This window comes from Balaenoptera borealis (assembly GCF_965194805.1).
Source record: "Balaenoptera borealis genome assembly, chromosome: 2".
NCBI lineage: Eukaryota > Metazoa > Chordata > Mammalia > Artiodactyla > Balaenopteridae > Balaenoptera > Balaenoptera borealis.
In genome coordinates, this window is record NC_138867.1 from 49248704 (window position 1) to 49264537 (window position 15834).

General features: G+C 38.2%; 1 protein-coding gene across 1 annotated transcript in view; it reads right to left on the bottom strand.

Annotated features, from left to right (window-relative positions):
- DEPDC1B (DEP domain containing 1B) overlaps positions 1-15834 on the bottom strand; it is a 278101-nt gene that overhangs the window by 140548 nt on the left and 121719 nt on the right. The window contains exon 13 of the mRNA XM_082382374.1: positions 9677-9739. The gene's annotated coding sequence lies outside the window, so the exon portion shown is untranslated. The remainder of the gene's footprint in view (positions 1-9676; positions 9740-15834) is intronic.

A 15834-nucleotide genomic window follows, 5' to 3' on the forward strand; every position in this document is an offset into this window, starting at 1 on the left:
CTAGAGCTAATCAATGAATTTGGTAAAGTTGCAGAACACAAAATTAATGCACAGAAATCTCTTGCATTCCTATACACTAATGATGAAAAATCTGAAAGAGAAATTAAGGAAACAGTCCCATTTACCATTACAACAAAAAGAATAAAATACATAGGAATAAATCTACCTATAAAATACCTAGGAATAGGGCTTCCCTGGTGGCGCAGTGGTTGAGAGTCTGCCTGCCAATGCAGGGGACATGGGTTCGAGCCCTGGTCTGGGAAGATCCCACATGCCGCGGAGCGGCTGGGCCCGTGAGCCAAAATTACTGAGCCTGCGCGTCTGGAGCCTGTGCTCCGCAACAAGAGAGGCCGCGATAGTGAGAGGCCCTCGCACCGCGATGAAGAGTGGTCCCCACTTGCCGCAACTAGAGAAAGCCCTCGCACAGAAACGAAGACCCAACACAGCCAAAATTAATTAATTAATTAATTAATATTTAAAAAAAAATACCTAGGAATAAACCTACCTAAGGAGACAAAATACCTTTATGCAGAAAACTATAAGACACTGATGAAGGAAATTAAAGATGATACCAACAGATGGAGAGATATACCATGTTCTTGGACTGGAAGAATCAACATTGTGAAAATGACTATACTACCCAAAGCAATCTACAGATTCAATGCAATCCCTTTCAAACTACCAATGGCATTTTTCACAGAACTAGAACAAAAAAATTCACAATTTGTATGGAAACACAAAAGACCCTGACTAGCCAAAGCAATCTTGAGAACGAAAAATGGAGCTGGAGAAATCAGGCTCCCTGAATTCAGACTATACTACAAAGCTACAGTAATCAAGACAGTATGGTACTGGCACAAAAACAGAAATATAGATCAATGGAACAGGATAGAAAGCCCAGAGATAAACCCACGCACATATGGTCACCTTATTTTTGATAAAGGAGGCAACAATATACAATGGAGAAAAGACAGCCTTGTCAATAACAGATGTTGGGAAAACTGGACAGCTACATGTAAAAGAATGAAATTAGAACACTCCCTAACACCATACACAAAAATAAACTCAAAATGGATTAAAAACCTAAATGTCACTATAAAACTCTTAGAGGAAAACATAGGCAGAACACTCTATGACATAAATCACAGCAAGATCCTTTTGGACCCACCTCCTAGAGAAATGGAAATAAAAACAAAAATAAACAAATGGGACCTAATGAAACTTCAAAGCTTTTGCACAGCAAAGGAAACCATAAACAAGACGAAAATATAACCCTCAGAATGGGAGAAAATATTTGCAAACGAAGCAACTGACAATGGATTAATCTCCAAAATTTACAAGCAGCTCATGCAGCTCAATATCAAAAAACCGAACAACCCAATCCAAAAATGGGCAGAAGACCGAAATAGACATTTCTCCAAAGAAAATATACAGATTGCCAACAAACACATGAAAGAATGCTCAACATCATTAATCATTAGAGAAATGCAAATCAAAACTACAATGAGATATCATCTCACACCAGTCAGAATGGCCATCATCAAAAAATCTACAAACAATAAATGCTGGAGAGGGTGTGGAGAAAAGGGAACACTCTTGCACTGTTGGTGGGAATGTAAATTGATACAGCCACTATGGAGAACAGTATGGAGGTTCCTTCAAAAACTAAAAATATAACTACCACATGACTCAGCAATCCCACTACTGGGCATATACCCTGAGAAAACCATAGGTCAAAAAGAGTCATGTACCAAAATGTTCATTGCAGCTCTATTTACAATAGCCAGGACATGGAAGCAACCTAAATGTCCATCGACAGATGAGTGGATAAAGAAGATGTGGCACATATATACAATGGAATATTACTCAGCCATAAAAAGAAATGAAATGGAGGTATTTGTAATGAGGTGGATGGAGTTAGAGTCTGTCATACAGAGAGAAGTAAGTCAGAAAGAGAAAAACAAATACAGTATGCTAACACATATATATGGAATCTAAGGAAAAAAAAAAAAAGGTCATGAAGAACCTAGTGGCAAGACGGGAATAAAGACACAGACCTACTAGAGAATGGACTTGAGGATATGGGGACGGGGAGGGGTGAGATGTGACAGGGTAAGAGAGTGGCATGGACATATATACACTACCAAATGTAAAATAGATAGCTAGTGGGAAGCAGCCGTATAGCACAGGGAGATCAGCTCTGTGCTTTGTGACCACCTAGAGGGGTGGGATAGGGAGGGTGGGAGGGAGGGAGATGCAAGAGGGAAGAGATATGGGAACATATGTATATGTATAACTGATTCACTTTGTTATACAGCAGAAACTAACACACCATTGTAAAGCAATTATACTCCAATAAAGATGTTTAAAAAAAAAAAAAAAAAGAGTCATGTACCACAGTGTTCATTGCAGCTCTATTTACAATAGCCAGGACATGGAAGCAACTTAAGTGTCCATCAATGGATGAATGGATAAAGAAGATGTGACATATATATACAATGGAATATTACTCAGCCATAAAAAGAAACTAAATTGAGTTATTTGTAGTGAGGTGGATGGACCTAGAGTCTGTCATACAGAGTGAAGTAAGTCAGAAAGAGAAAAACAAATACTGTATGCTAACACATGTATATGGAATCTAAAAAAAAAAAAAAAAATGGTTCTGAAGAACCTAGAGGCAGGACAGGAATAAAGACGCAGACACAGAGAATGGACTTGAGGACATGAGGAGGGGCAACGGTAAGCTGGGATGAAGTGAGAGAGTGGCATGGACTTATATATACTATCAAATGTAAAATAGATAGCTATTGGGAAGAAGCTGCATAGCACAAAGAGATCAGCTAAGTGCTTTGTGACCACCTAGAGGGGTGGGATAGGGAGGGTGGAAGGGAGACGCAAGAGGGAGGAGATATGGGGATATATGTATATGTATAGCTGATTCACTTTGCTATAAAGCAGAAACTAACACACCATTGTAAAGCAATTATACTCCAATAAAGATGTTATAAAAAATAATTAACTCCTTTGAGCAAGGAAAAAAAAAAGGTATTTCTAGATACTTGTATCATTTTATTTGCTTTTAATAAAAATTATTTTGAGAAACATTTGAGAGAATAGTGGATGACATTTTCTCGGCTGTTTTTTAATAGCCTTTCTTTTTTTTTGAATTTTATTTTTTTTAATAGAACAGTTATTAGTTATCTATTTTATACATATTAGTGTATATATATGTCAATCCCAATCTCGCAATTCATCCCACCACCACCACCCACCTAGGCTAACTGTTTCATCAGAGGGTCTGAAGGGTATGTTTTTTGAGTGTGATTTCATGTGTAATGATTCTAAATCCATGTTACAGCCCAGCTCATAAAAGGTAATAAACAGGAAAGTGTGATGGGAAATGCCACAGGGTATCCTTCTGGTTCCACTTCTACAAATAGAGGCCAGGGTGTCAGAAAGCACCTCCACCACCCTGGGCCCCCCTTCTCATCTGTAAAATGAGGGTGCTGAAAGAGATGGTCTCTGAGGGTCTTTGCGTCTTTAACATTCTGGGTGTCTGAGATTGCTATGTAGTTGTAAATATTTTTATATCAAGGATAGGAGGCAAAGGCAAATGTGGGTGAAGTCTAAGCAAATTTGGCAAGTGGAGGTAAATTTTTGATGTTGAACGCTGAAATGTGATGGCCTAAATGACCATCAAATATGCCTGGGAGCACAGCTCCTCGAGGTCACCAATGCTACTATACTTTAGGGAATCAGTCAAACAGCAAATTAGAGGCTAGATGGGAATTAAAAATTAACCTGACTCTTCAGAATGAAGACCTTTGAAGGAGGTTACAAAATTATTTATTATAGTTAAGTGCTATATTTATTGCCATTTTCCCTGGGAAAAGTAGCCATTCCTTTTTTTTTTTTTTTTTAAATAAAGGCTTCTGTAGTTATTCCTGGTTGAAAAAAAATGGGTAATTTTGAAATAATTAAATCCTCTATATAGTTTTTTTTTTTTTCATGTAACTCATCTCTCCTTTTGCTCCCTCAGGATCCTGCAAAGCAATGCACCTCAGGAAGAATACAGGAGAACGCAATTCCTTTTCCTTTCTCATATTTCTTTTTGTGTGCAATAAAACAGTACCCATAGGAGCTTTCCATCATAACTCCAAATGTATGAGCTAAATCTAATTGTTCCTTACAATAGCTAATCTCACTTTTAAATCATGTTGACAATATCTTATCAAGGCTTTGAAAATTGCTTAAGAAATACCTGTTTACTTGACTGAATTGTAAGCTAGATGTTGCTCAAGAATTTTTAAAATTCAAGTTTAGTCCTTCAAATTTCACCTCATTTATTTTATTAGGTATGTACATTGGTCAGATGTTCAGTGAATGAAAATCTTCTAGCCACAAAATAAAAGCGAAACTAGACACTTAGCTTTTATCTGAGTAACATAAAATATAAATGAATATAAAATGAATAAAATTATAAAATATAAATATGTATTTTTATAAATATAAAGTGAACATAAAAGTATATATAGAATATTTGATACAGGGACAGAGTATTAGATGCTATTAGGTACAGATATAAAATATTAAATACGGGACTTCCCTGGTGGCGTAGTGGTTAAGAATCCACCTGCCAATGTAGGGGACGTGGGTTCGAGCCCTGGTCCGGGAAGTTCCCACATGCCGCGGAGCAACTAAGCCTGTGCACCACAACTACTGAGCCTGCGCTCTAGAGCCCGCGAGCCACAACTGCAGAGCCCATGTGCCACAACTACTGAGCCCACGTGCCACAACTACTGAAGCCGGCACTCCTAGCGCCCATGCTCCTCAACAAAGACAAGCCACCGCAATGAGAAGCCCACACACCGCAACAAAAGCCCGCACACGTTGCTGCGTGCGGGCTTTCTGCAACTAGAGGAAGCCCGCACACAGCAACGAAGACCCAACGCAGCCAAAAATAAATAAATTTATTATAAAATAAATAAATAAAACATTACATACAAATACTTATTTAAAATGAAAAAAGAAATTACAACAAAGTACAAACTTTTAAAAAGTGATAAAGATCACGTGTTACAAAATCCAGAAAAAATATATGATATTTTTATTAATTAGCTGCCTGACACATTTCTAGAATACTTGTACTCCTATAGTTTTAGCTGAATACTCTTTGGTTGCCCTGTCTTATGTCAATGATTTTTTTTTTCCAAAATATCTAATTAAGAAGCATCATGTCTTTTGTCTATTTATGTTCGGTTTGGTGTTTCATAAATATTGTGGGATTGTGATTCTGAAAAAAGTCATTGAACATTGTTGAATGAAGTAGCGCTCATCATAACAAGTCATAATGAATGATGAGAGTATATATCAAAATCAATGACCTGGTTATAGTGCAGCCAATGGCTGATCTTCACGCCTTGTGCTGACTGAACAAACTGAGTTTTTCTTTACTGTCATTTTCATCTTCCTGCTGCTTTTTCACTTCCTGCTTGAGAAGGTCCTGGTCCTCATAAACATCTTTACGTCTTCTGTCTCCATTTTTATTAACTATAATTCTTGTTTATCTTGACCCTTTTCCTTATCTTCATGATTTTGAGCATTAGAGATTTTCATTTATATTGTGACACAAATAAAAGAGTTTTTGATATTTTGTGACACAAATAAAAGAAGCTTCTGCCAGCCTTCTTTTTTTCAATTTTTGTTTTTGGTTTCCCTAAGTATATGTCTTTCATATCTATATTTTGATATAGTGAGTAATTCTTTAATAACTTATATAATTAAATATGTAATACGTCATGTAACATACAACATGATTCATCTGAAATCAAGTCATACATGAGAGCAAGACTTGGGAAACTCTTTAGTAAAGGGTCAGATACTAAACTTTTGGCATTGGGGGCCTTACTGTCTGTCTCAACTACCCAACTCTGCTTTTATAGCACTAAAATAGCCATGGACAGTATGTCAATAAATGGGCATGAATGTGTTCCAAGTAAAACTTATTGATAAATAAGGCAGCGAGCTGGACTTGTTCCCCAGGCCATAGTTAGCCAACCCCTCCCCAAGAGCAATTCAAATGCTTTTTTAAAGTGCTGCTACCTTGTACTGAGCTCCACATTTACTCATACTGCTTACTCATAATTTATACTGTACACATTGACTTATTAGTGAATGCTAGGAGTTTGGTCACTTGAATACTTCCCTCTTCTGGTTGTTTTAATGCAGCTGCCATTTGGGGTGTGCCATTTCATCTGGAACCATGGGATTTTAGCAGGACAAGGTGCATCTGAAATGTTAAAATAATCCAATACCTTGGGAAGCAAAAAACATGTCACTTCACACACATACAGTTTGTAGTATGGCAGCAGGTTTGGGTCTTAGGTGGAAATTCCGATAAATTCTATTTTACACATTTCCCATCAAAAAAGAAAAAAAAATGCATGGTGCATTTGTGATTGACATGCGGCATTACTGAATATATTACTGGCAGGAGAGAATTTCCTCTTTGACTAAAAATCAATGAAGACAATTTTACAAACCTGGTAATTGGAAGAGTTTTCCCGGGATAACTTTCGGATCTCTACACTTCAAACCTTGCTACTGGGCATACATGCTTCTGGTGTTAGGCTCCACGTGACACAATCGTGTCGTGATAAAACTCTGGCTCTGTCCTTTCCTGTTACTGTGCTGAGTGGATTGACACAGTGGGCAGCAGGAACACTACTGGAAGCCATTCCAACGCCCGTGTAGCTAGCAGTAACTTAGCTCTCTCTCTGTATTAGTTTCCTATGGCTGCTGTAACAAATTGTGTGTGTGTGCTACACACATAGTGGCTTAAAACAACATATATATATATATATATATATATATATATATTCTCTTATGGTTCCAGAGGTGAGAAATGTGAAATCAATTTCACTGGGCCAAGATCAAGGTGTCACCGTGCCACACTCCCTCCAGAGGCTATAGGGGAGAATCTGTTTCCTTGCCTTTTCCAGCATTCCTTGGCTTGGGGGACCTTTCCTCCATCTTCAAAGCCAGCAGTGTAGCATCTTGCTTCAGTGGTCACTTTGCCTTCTTTTTGCGTCAAATCTTCCTCTGCCCCCTTCTCATAGGAACACTTTTGATTGCTTTTAGGGCCTCCCCAGACAATTTCCCCATCTCAAGACTCTTAACTTAATCATATCTGCAGTCTCCTTTGTCATGTAAGGTAACATTCACAAATTCCAGGGATTAGGACCTAGATATCTCTGGGGGCCACTATGCAGCCTACCACACTAAGTTTTATACATGTAACATATATGTCTCACACATAACCCAAACTAAATGTATGTCCAATTCAACCTCCCATCAGCTTGATTCCAAAAGTGCCTGTGGCCCCTTTACCACCATAACCTGAAGGGAAATATGACCTAAAAGTCAGAGTAGAAAGAGTAGTCTCAACCAATTGAAGTTAGGATATATTATTTTTGTAATTTTTACAAAATCTAGGACTTTGTTATATCAGCTCAATCCTCACAACTCTCTTAGGTTTTACAGATGAAGTACCTTACTTCCAAAGGCAGTGCAATGCCCCAAACAGGAACTTAAAATGGGACCATGCACACGAGGGACCCTCTGACTAAAGCTTCAGAAGTTTCAGGTAAATCCTTCTCAAACATACTATTTGCCTCTCCCAGGGTTTTGTTTTTGTTTCTGTGTTCTTGGTAGTAAATAAGAGAGACTCTATTTGTAGTCAAAGGCACCTCTATGCAGATTTTCCAGTACCATCTTGTTTATTTTGGTTTGTTTGCTTTACTTTTTTAAGTTGAGGTAAAATTCATATATCCTAAAATTAACCATTTTAACATGCACAGTTTAGTCCCTTTCAGTACAGTCACAGAGTTATGTAAACATCACCTCTATCTAGTTCCAAAACATTTTCATCACCCTAAAAGAAAGTGACTTCATTAAAAAGTCATTCTCCATACTCCCCTGGAAACCACTAATCTGTTTTCTACTTCTATGGCTTTACCTATTCTGGATATTTTATATAAATGGAATCATATACTAAGTGACCTTTTGTGTTTGGCTTCTTTCGCTTAGCATAATGTTTTCAAGGTTCATCCATGTTGTATCATATATCACTTCATTCTTTTTATGGCTGAATAATATTCCCTTGTATGGATATACTACATTTGTTTATCCATTCATCAGACATTTGAATTGTTTCCACCTTTTGGCTACTGTGAAAAATGCCGTTATGGACATTTGTAAGGGTTCTGCACCCAATTCCATGCGTCTGTGTTTTTTTCCCCACACCATCAAGTAATTCTACACCAGCTGGTTATCCTATAATTCAATTCAATTCAGACACTATCTACCTGGAGATACCATCAGATTCCACAGGTCAAGGGCTTGGTCCTACAAGATTGCCCCTCACCACTTCAGACACCAATCTCAAGTCCAGGTTGTCACCTGCGCTTCTGACTACAGATTAGAGCTTCAAACAACCCCCTCCTTTAGTTCAATTAATTTGCTAGAGTGGTTTGCAGAACTCAAGGAAGCATTTTCCTTACTAGATGACAGGCTTATTATAAAAGAATATAGCTCAGGAACAGCCAGATGAAAGAGACACGTAGGACAAGCTATGGGGGAGGGGCAGAGGCGTCCATGCCCTCTCTTAGGTTGCCACGCTTCCCAAACCTCCACATGCTCACCAACCTGGAAGCTCTCCAAACCATCTCATTTGGGGTTTTTATGGAGGCTTCACTACATAGGCATGATTGTTTAAATCACAGCCATAGCTCATTGGAGCTACTAAAGCTGTGCTTAAAGGAAAATTTATAGCCTTTTATGCATAGAGTAGAAAAGACAAAAATCTGATAGTCAATGATCTAAGCATTTAATCTCACAAAGTTGAAAGAACAGCAAATTCAAGTCAAAGAAACAGAGTGAAAGAAATAAAGACAGGAACACAAGGTAAAAAAATTGAAAACAAATACACAATAGAGAGGTCAGCAAAGCCTAGGATTGCTTCTTCACGAGGGGATACATAATTTGCCTAAGTAAGAGCCAGATACCAGCCCAAAGCTCTTCGGCTCCCTAAGCGAAGCTCTCAGGCTGTAGTCTACAGACCAACCCATAACCTCCATCTGGTCCTGAGGCCCTTGAAGCACATGATCTTAATAAAAGCAACTCTGACTGTTTCTAGAAGATGGAACCAGAAATGTAAGTGAAGTCAGCCTTTACAAATGCATTCAACTGTGAAATCATTCTTGTCGTTGCAACATATTTGCAAATTTTTTTGAAGTCCACATCTTTTCTATGTTAAAGTAACTCTCAAGTTATTATTTTCTAGGGAAGAAAACCTGAAAAAAATGGTAAATTGCTGCTTATGTGAAATAATATTTCATTTCACATTGAACAAGAAACTATTAGATTACTATTTTATACTGAAAGGAGAAGAATTTTGTTAAATAACATTCTCTATGAGATTAATAAAGTTACTTGGAAAACAGAAACACTGTCTTAGAGTTATTGTTAAGATCCTAGGCCGCAGGAATTGTATACACTTACCTGAAACATTCCCCAAACTGCTCGTGTAATACTCTGCACTCTGTGATATTCCACAAATATTAATTCAAAAATTCACTGCACTGGTTCCTCCACTTTACCGAGGGTGTTTACATACCCATTTGAGCCATAAATCTCCGTGGATCTTGGAGTGTGGCCTCAGGACCAGCAGCAGCATCACCTGAAATTGTTAGACATGCAAACTCTCAGGCTGCATCCCAGACCTGCTGAATCCACCTCTCCTAGCGGAACCCGCAATTGGTTTTAACAAGCCCACCAGGTGATTCTAATGCACGCTGACGTCTGAGAACCACTGATCTCAGTTGAGAAAGGCTTCCAGAAGCATCTCAAAATGTCACCTGCAGTAACTTTAGGAAGCTCATAGGGCTCTGCACATCCACAAGTGTTGGCAGTTTATGCAGCGTTCTTAATGGCTCTGATAAAGCAGGAGATGAATTATCAAAGAAGGAGCTTCTGCGGTTTGCAACAGAAGACAGGTTCTACACTGCAAAAAGGGGCTGTAAACAGCACTTCCCAGCATACTGCAAGAAATGACAAGAAATTTAATGAGCTTATAACACCAAGAAATACTTGCCTGAACATTTGATCATTCACCAGAGTAGAGTTGCCCCACCCCTAAAAAAGGACATTAACAGGAAAACAGAAGTGAGGAAGCCAGCTGAAAAAAAACCCACTATTTCAAGGACAGCCAATTAAAAAACGACTCGATAGAATGAAAATAAGATGCACCAGCACTTTATCACCAATTATCCTAAGGTGACAATGGCTATATTTACTCATCTATACCTTCCCCTGCCTTATTTCTGCCTCTGTTTTGAGAAGAAAATGAAGAAAAAATGTTTCCCCTGAGTTTCCCTAAGCTCACACTTTTTCAACTAAAAAAAGTGGTCACAACAGCCAGGACAGTCTCCTCGGGAGTTTAGGAACATCAGTCTCTTAACAAAGTAGAGCAGAACCCTTGCCTTTCCAGCTATGTTGTCTTGTTATTGTTCTGTTTTGTTTTATTTTTATTTTTTTTAATGTACTTTCTCCCTTCCAAGTCAGACAAGAGATTAAACTGAAGTTCTGAGTGAAATTCCACTGATAATTGAAAGGGGGAAGGTTGATAAAGGAACACTACTTCTCTCTCCTTTTTACCTGATTTCTCACACTGTGTCCAGGTCATTGCGCCACTAAGTAGAATCTTCTACAGGTCAAGACTCTATCTTCCCTTCAGACGGTGAGCTGGGAGTGTAGCAGCCCTCTCTCATGTCTCCCCCAAATCATGGCACAGGTGCTATCTCTGCCTAGACTTGAAAAACATCTCTCTCTTTTTTATAATTATTTTGTATTCTACTTTTAAAATTACGACTGTAATACGTGCTCATTTTAACTAATAAAAGAATCCAAAGATGCATCTATAATATCAGTAATGTTTAAACAAATTTGTAATGAACGTTTTTGGGGAAATCTTCCTTTGTGTGAATTTAGGTGGCAACAGATTCAAAGAGCAAGACAAAGGGTTCACACATCCCCCAACCGCCACCCCTCAGCCCCCAACATAAGCTCAGCTTGCACCAACACTCCTACTGGGACTATTACATCTAAAGGAAGTGATACAAGGCTCCATGGCCAGTTGGCACCAGTGGAGGTGAAAGTCTAATGGTGCACTTGCTAGTAGGGAGATGTGAAACCACATTGCTTTGTGGTGTGACCTTTGCTGTGACCTCACTGCCAAGGTACCTGCCGAATTCCCGAGCCTAATTCTTCAGTCTCAATCTTCCAACCAGTTCTGTGAGCACCATTCAGCCCATACTTTGGAATATTCTCAATAGTGGCAATTTTGTTTTCCCCTTTAAGGGTAGATTAGACTTTTGAAATGACCAAAAGGCACTTGGAAACAAGTGATGACACTAACTCGTACTATATATGGACAAACACACTCATACACACACAAATGAGATATGATTAGAAAGCTTTGGCATTTCCTGCCTGAAAAAGACAAAGAAAACGGTGCCAAAAATATTTTGAACAATGGAATCATAGTTAAAATGAGTGCATTTTAACATTTCTTAATCTCACTCTTTAAAAGGATGGAACTAATTTGAATGTTTATTCCTGTATTGTAATTTAAAATCAATCTCATTACTGCCTACTTAGTGTGCTGCTTATAGGAGGCCAGATATAACAGGACCTCATGGAGACCCTAGAAATACTTCATAATTGATAAGACAAAATTAGGCTTCCAGACCCATAATTTAATTATTTTAAACCTAGAAAATACAACTCTGTTCTGTTCTGCCTAGTATTTATTATATTCTCTACACTATAATAATAACAAATTAGCTTTGTCCTGATGGTATACCTACATAAATAAAAACACTTGTTAGAATAGCATTTTTATGATCTTCAACAGAAGCAAATGTTTGAATTATCTTGTTTTAAGTTGCTGTGAACTTTTGATACTCTTATCTATCCATCTGAGAGTTTCTAGCACATAGTAGGAGGTGCTGAACATATATATATATTTTTAGTTCTATGCCATGAACTGGGAGCTAAGTTTTTTTTCTCCTGCGATTTTTTTGTACTGGTTTTATTGAGATATGTTTCACATACCATACAGTTCACCCATTGAAGGGTAAAAGTCAATGGTTTTTAGTATATTCACAGTTGTTCACCCAACACACCTGTGATTTGTTTTAAGCGGCATTAGCCGAAGGAAGAAGGGACAGAAGAGGAACTCATTCTCAAGTTACATACAAGTCCATATTGTGGTTATTTTGCCCAATACATTGTATGCAGCTTTGGGGTGGCAAATTCATCCACCCTACATGGAAATGGCACGAGGTGGGAGGGAAGGTATGCAAAGTGATTTATTTAAGGTAGCTGGTCCAATCTTCCTAACAAGGGTCTATCCTACTGGGCACTAAGAAAGTCAGGAGTTGTCAAGTAACAAAATTTAAATATATCAGATGCCTTCATAACTGACAAAATCAAGACTGATATTTGATTTGAAAGTCAAAGTGAGGAGTCATGAAATATATAACAAATACCTATCACGGTCATTTTCATTTAAACCGTACATATATATACATTTAATAAAATGAGTCCTTTTAACCTGTCAAGATGATATATGCTTTTTCATCACATAGTTCTTCCACTTTTTCATTAAAATAATATTGATTCAGTCTGGAACTTAATAAACGGTAAAATGTGGGGCTTTACTTGCCACTGTTAGCTCTGGATTTGATTCTCTTTGCTTCTCCTCTTTTCCAAATTGAGGTCAATCAGTTTAATTCACAATATATATGATTTCTTCATTATTCATGTTATGGCCTGAATGTTTGTGTCCCCCAACAAAATTCATATGCTGAAACCCTAATTTCAATCTGATTGTCTTAAGAGATGGGCCTTTGGAAGGTAATTAACTTGGGAAGGCTCCAACCTCATGAATGGCATTAGTGCCCTTATAAGAAGAGGCAACTAGCTAGCTTTCTTTTTGCCATGTAAGGACACAATGAGAAGGTGGCCGTCTGCAAGCCTGAAAGTGGGCTCTCACCAGACACCAGATCTGCCAGCACCTTGATCTTGGACTTTCCAGCCTCCAGAACTATGAGAAATAAATGTTTGCTCTTTAAGCCACCTGAGTCTATGGTAATTTGTTATACAGCAGCCAAATTAGGACAATTCATAATTTTATTTTCCATTAAATCATCAAATTAAATAATCTGTTCTTTTATATCTTCCTATAAAGTCATTAGTACCTTTGATTGTCTGAGATCAATTACTGAACTATATTTATGATTATAGTCTTAAAATTCAGAATTTCCTACAGTAGGAATTGGCAAAATTTTTCTGTGAAGGAACAGACTGTAAATATGTTAGGGCTTGTGGGCCATTTGATCACCATGCAACTACTCAATTCTGCCTGTAAGCAGGCAGTTTCTATGCCTGAAAGTGTAATCCCGGTCTCTGCTCTTAAAGGCTACTCACACTACAGTCTCTTCATTCTGAGCTGGCCCATTCTGGTCCACTGGCCCTTACAGCACCTCTGAGGCTGTGGAAAACTTTAGGCATGATCCTCTGTACACCAAGCACAGGCCCTGGGGAGCCAGGAGTACAGCCTCAGTCTCACCTATCCAGCTTCCTCCAAGGTAACTCCATGATGTTGCTCTCACACTGCACTGGTCATGGCCCAGAGTGACAGGCTTACACTGACCAACAACTAGAGTCCTTGATCTCCCTCATGCTTTGACAGGGAGCAGAGCACTAGATCAAACATTCTCAGAATCCTCCATGCCTTTCCTGACGTTTCTACACTCTCTCCATTTGACTCACAGTCCTAAGAAGGGGCAAATCAAGGACCTTCAGGAAAAAACAGGAACCACTACCTCATGGGACCAAAAGGGTAAAGCCTCTACTTGCTCTAATCCAAATCCATCTTCCTAGAGGAACCAAACCTGCTGGACTCTGAAAGATAGTCTATGATCTAGCCCTACCAAATTTTTCTTTTAATATGTTGCAGAGCTTTAAAGAAATTTAGAAAATTCTTTTTCTCTTGACGAAATCAAGATTTTCATGCTGCCAGCACTATTGAAAAACATCCTATTGTAATTAAAAGCTGAACACTGACCTTTTTCTTTGCATTCTTATTACAAAAGTCCTAGTCCCACTCTTAGTTCTAGAATTTCTCATTTCCCCACCCACAGCTACAGAAAGGTGTCTTGGCCTGACCAGGAATAAGGTCATATACATAGAAGTTCAAGAGAAGAAAGTACATAGCATATTTCAAAAAACTTCATCTTCTGTTAAATTCTTAACTTTCGTTAACTGAAGAGAATGAATGAATAAATGAACAACTTGGAAGATAAACTTGTGAAGAAAGATTAGAACGGAAAAGAAGCAAGCTCAGAGAACATTCAGGAATGCTTACTCAATACATAAAGTCACTGAGACCATGAATATCTAGCCTTGGAAAATAAAAATATATCCAAACGAATTGAAGTCAGGATCTTGAAGAGATATCTGCACTCCCATGTTCATTGAAGCATTATTCACAATAGCCAAGATATGGAAGCAACATAAGTGTCCATCGATGGACAAATGGATGAAGAAACTGTGGTATATACATACAATGGAATAGTATTTAGCCCTAAGAAAAGAAGGAAATCTTGCCATTTGTGACAACCTGGATAAACCTGGAGGACATGATATGAAATAAGCCAGACACAGAAGGACAAATACAAGATAACCACTTATATGGGAAATCTACAATAGTCAAACTCAAAGAAGCAGGGAGTAGAATGGTGGTTACCAGGAGCTTAGGGGAGGAGAAAACAGAGAGGTATTAGTCAAAGGGTACAAAGTTTCAGTTATGCAAGATGGACAAGTCCTAGAGAGCTATTGTGTAGCACAGTGCCAATGGTAACTTAATTCTATATTTAAATATTTGCTAAGAGCGTAGATCTTATGTTAAGTGTTCTTATCACACACACAAAAATAATATTAAATAAAGAGGGCAGGAGGAAACTTTTGGAGGTGAATGATGTTTATGGCATAGATGTGGTGCTCGTTTCATGAATGTACACTTATCTCCTAACCCGTAAAGTTGCATACATTAAAATCATACAGCTTTTTTTATGTCAATCATAACTCAACAAAGTGGTTTAAAGGAGAGAGAGAGAAAAAAATAAAATGCCACAATTTATAAAATCTAGAATACCATTAATTTTTGTGCCACTAAAATTATTTTTTAATGCTACCAATTAAACTGTGACACATAATCAATTGAAAGATGTATGCTGGGACTTCCCTGGTGGCACAGTGGTTAAGAATCCACCTGCCAATGCAGGGGACATGGGTTTGAGCCCTGATCCAGGAAGATCTCACATGCTGTGGAGCAACTAGGCCCGTGCGCCACAACTACTGAAACCTGTGCATCTAGAGCCCACGCTACGCAAAAAGAGAAGCCACCACAATGAGAAGCCTGCGCACTGCAGCAAAGAGTATCCCCGCTCACTGCAACAAGAGAGAGCCCGTGCGCAGCAACGAAAACCCAACAAAGCCATAAATAAATAAATAAATAAATAAATTTATTTTAAAAAAGATGTATCCTAGTTTCAGAGAAACTGAATCATGGAAATTCTACTGATACCTGAAGAGGATGCTGAACAATCAAAATGTTCAGTTAACAGGAAAGCATAGGACTGTCTTACAGCAGAATGACTGGTTTGAGAGGTTCTCAGAAACACAGAGCTACTCTGAAAGATATTTCCT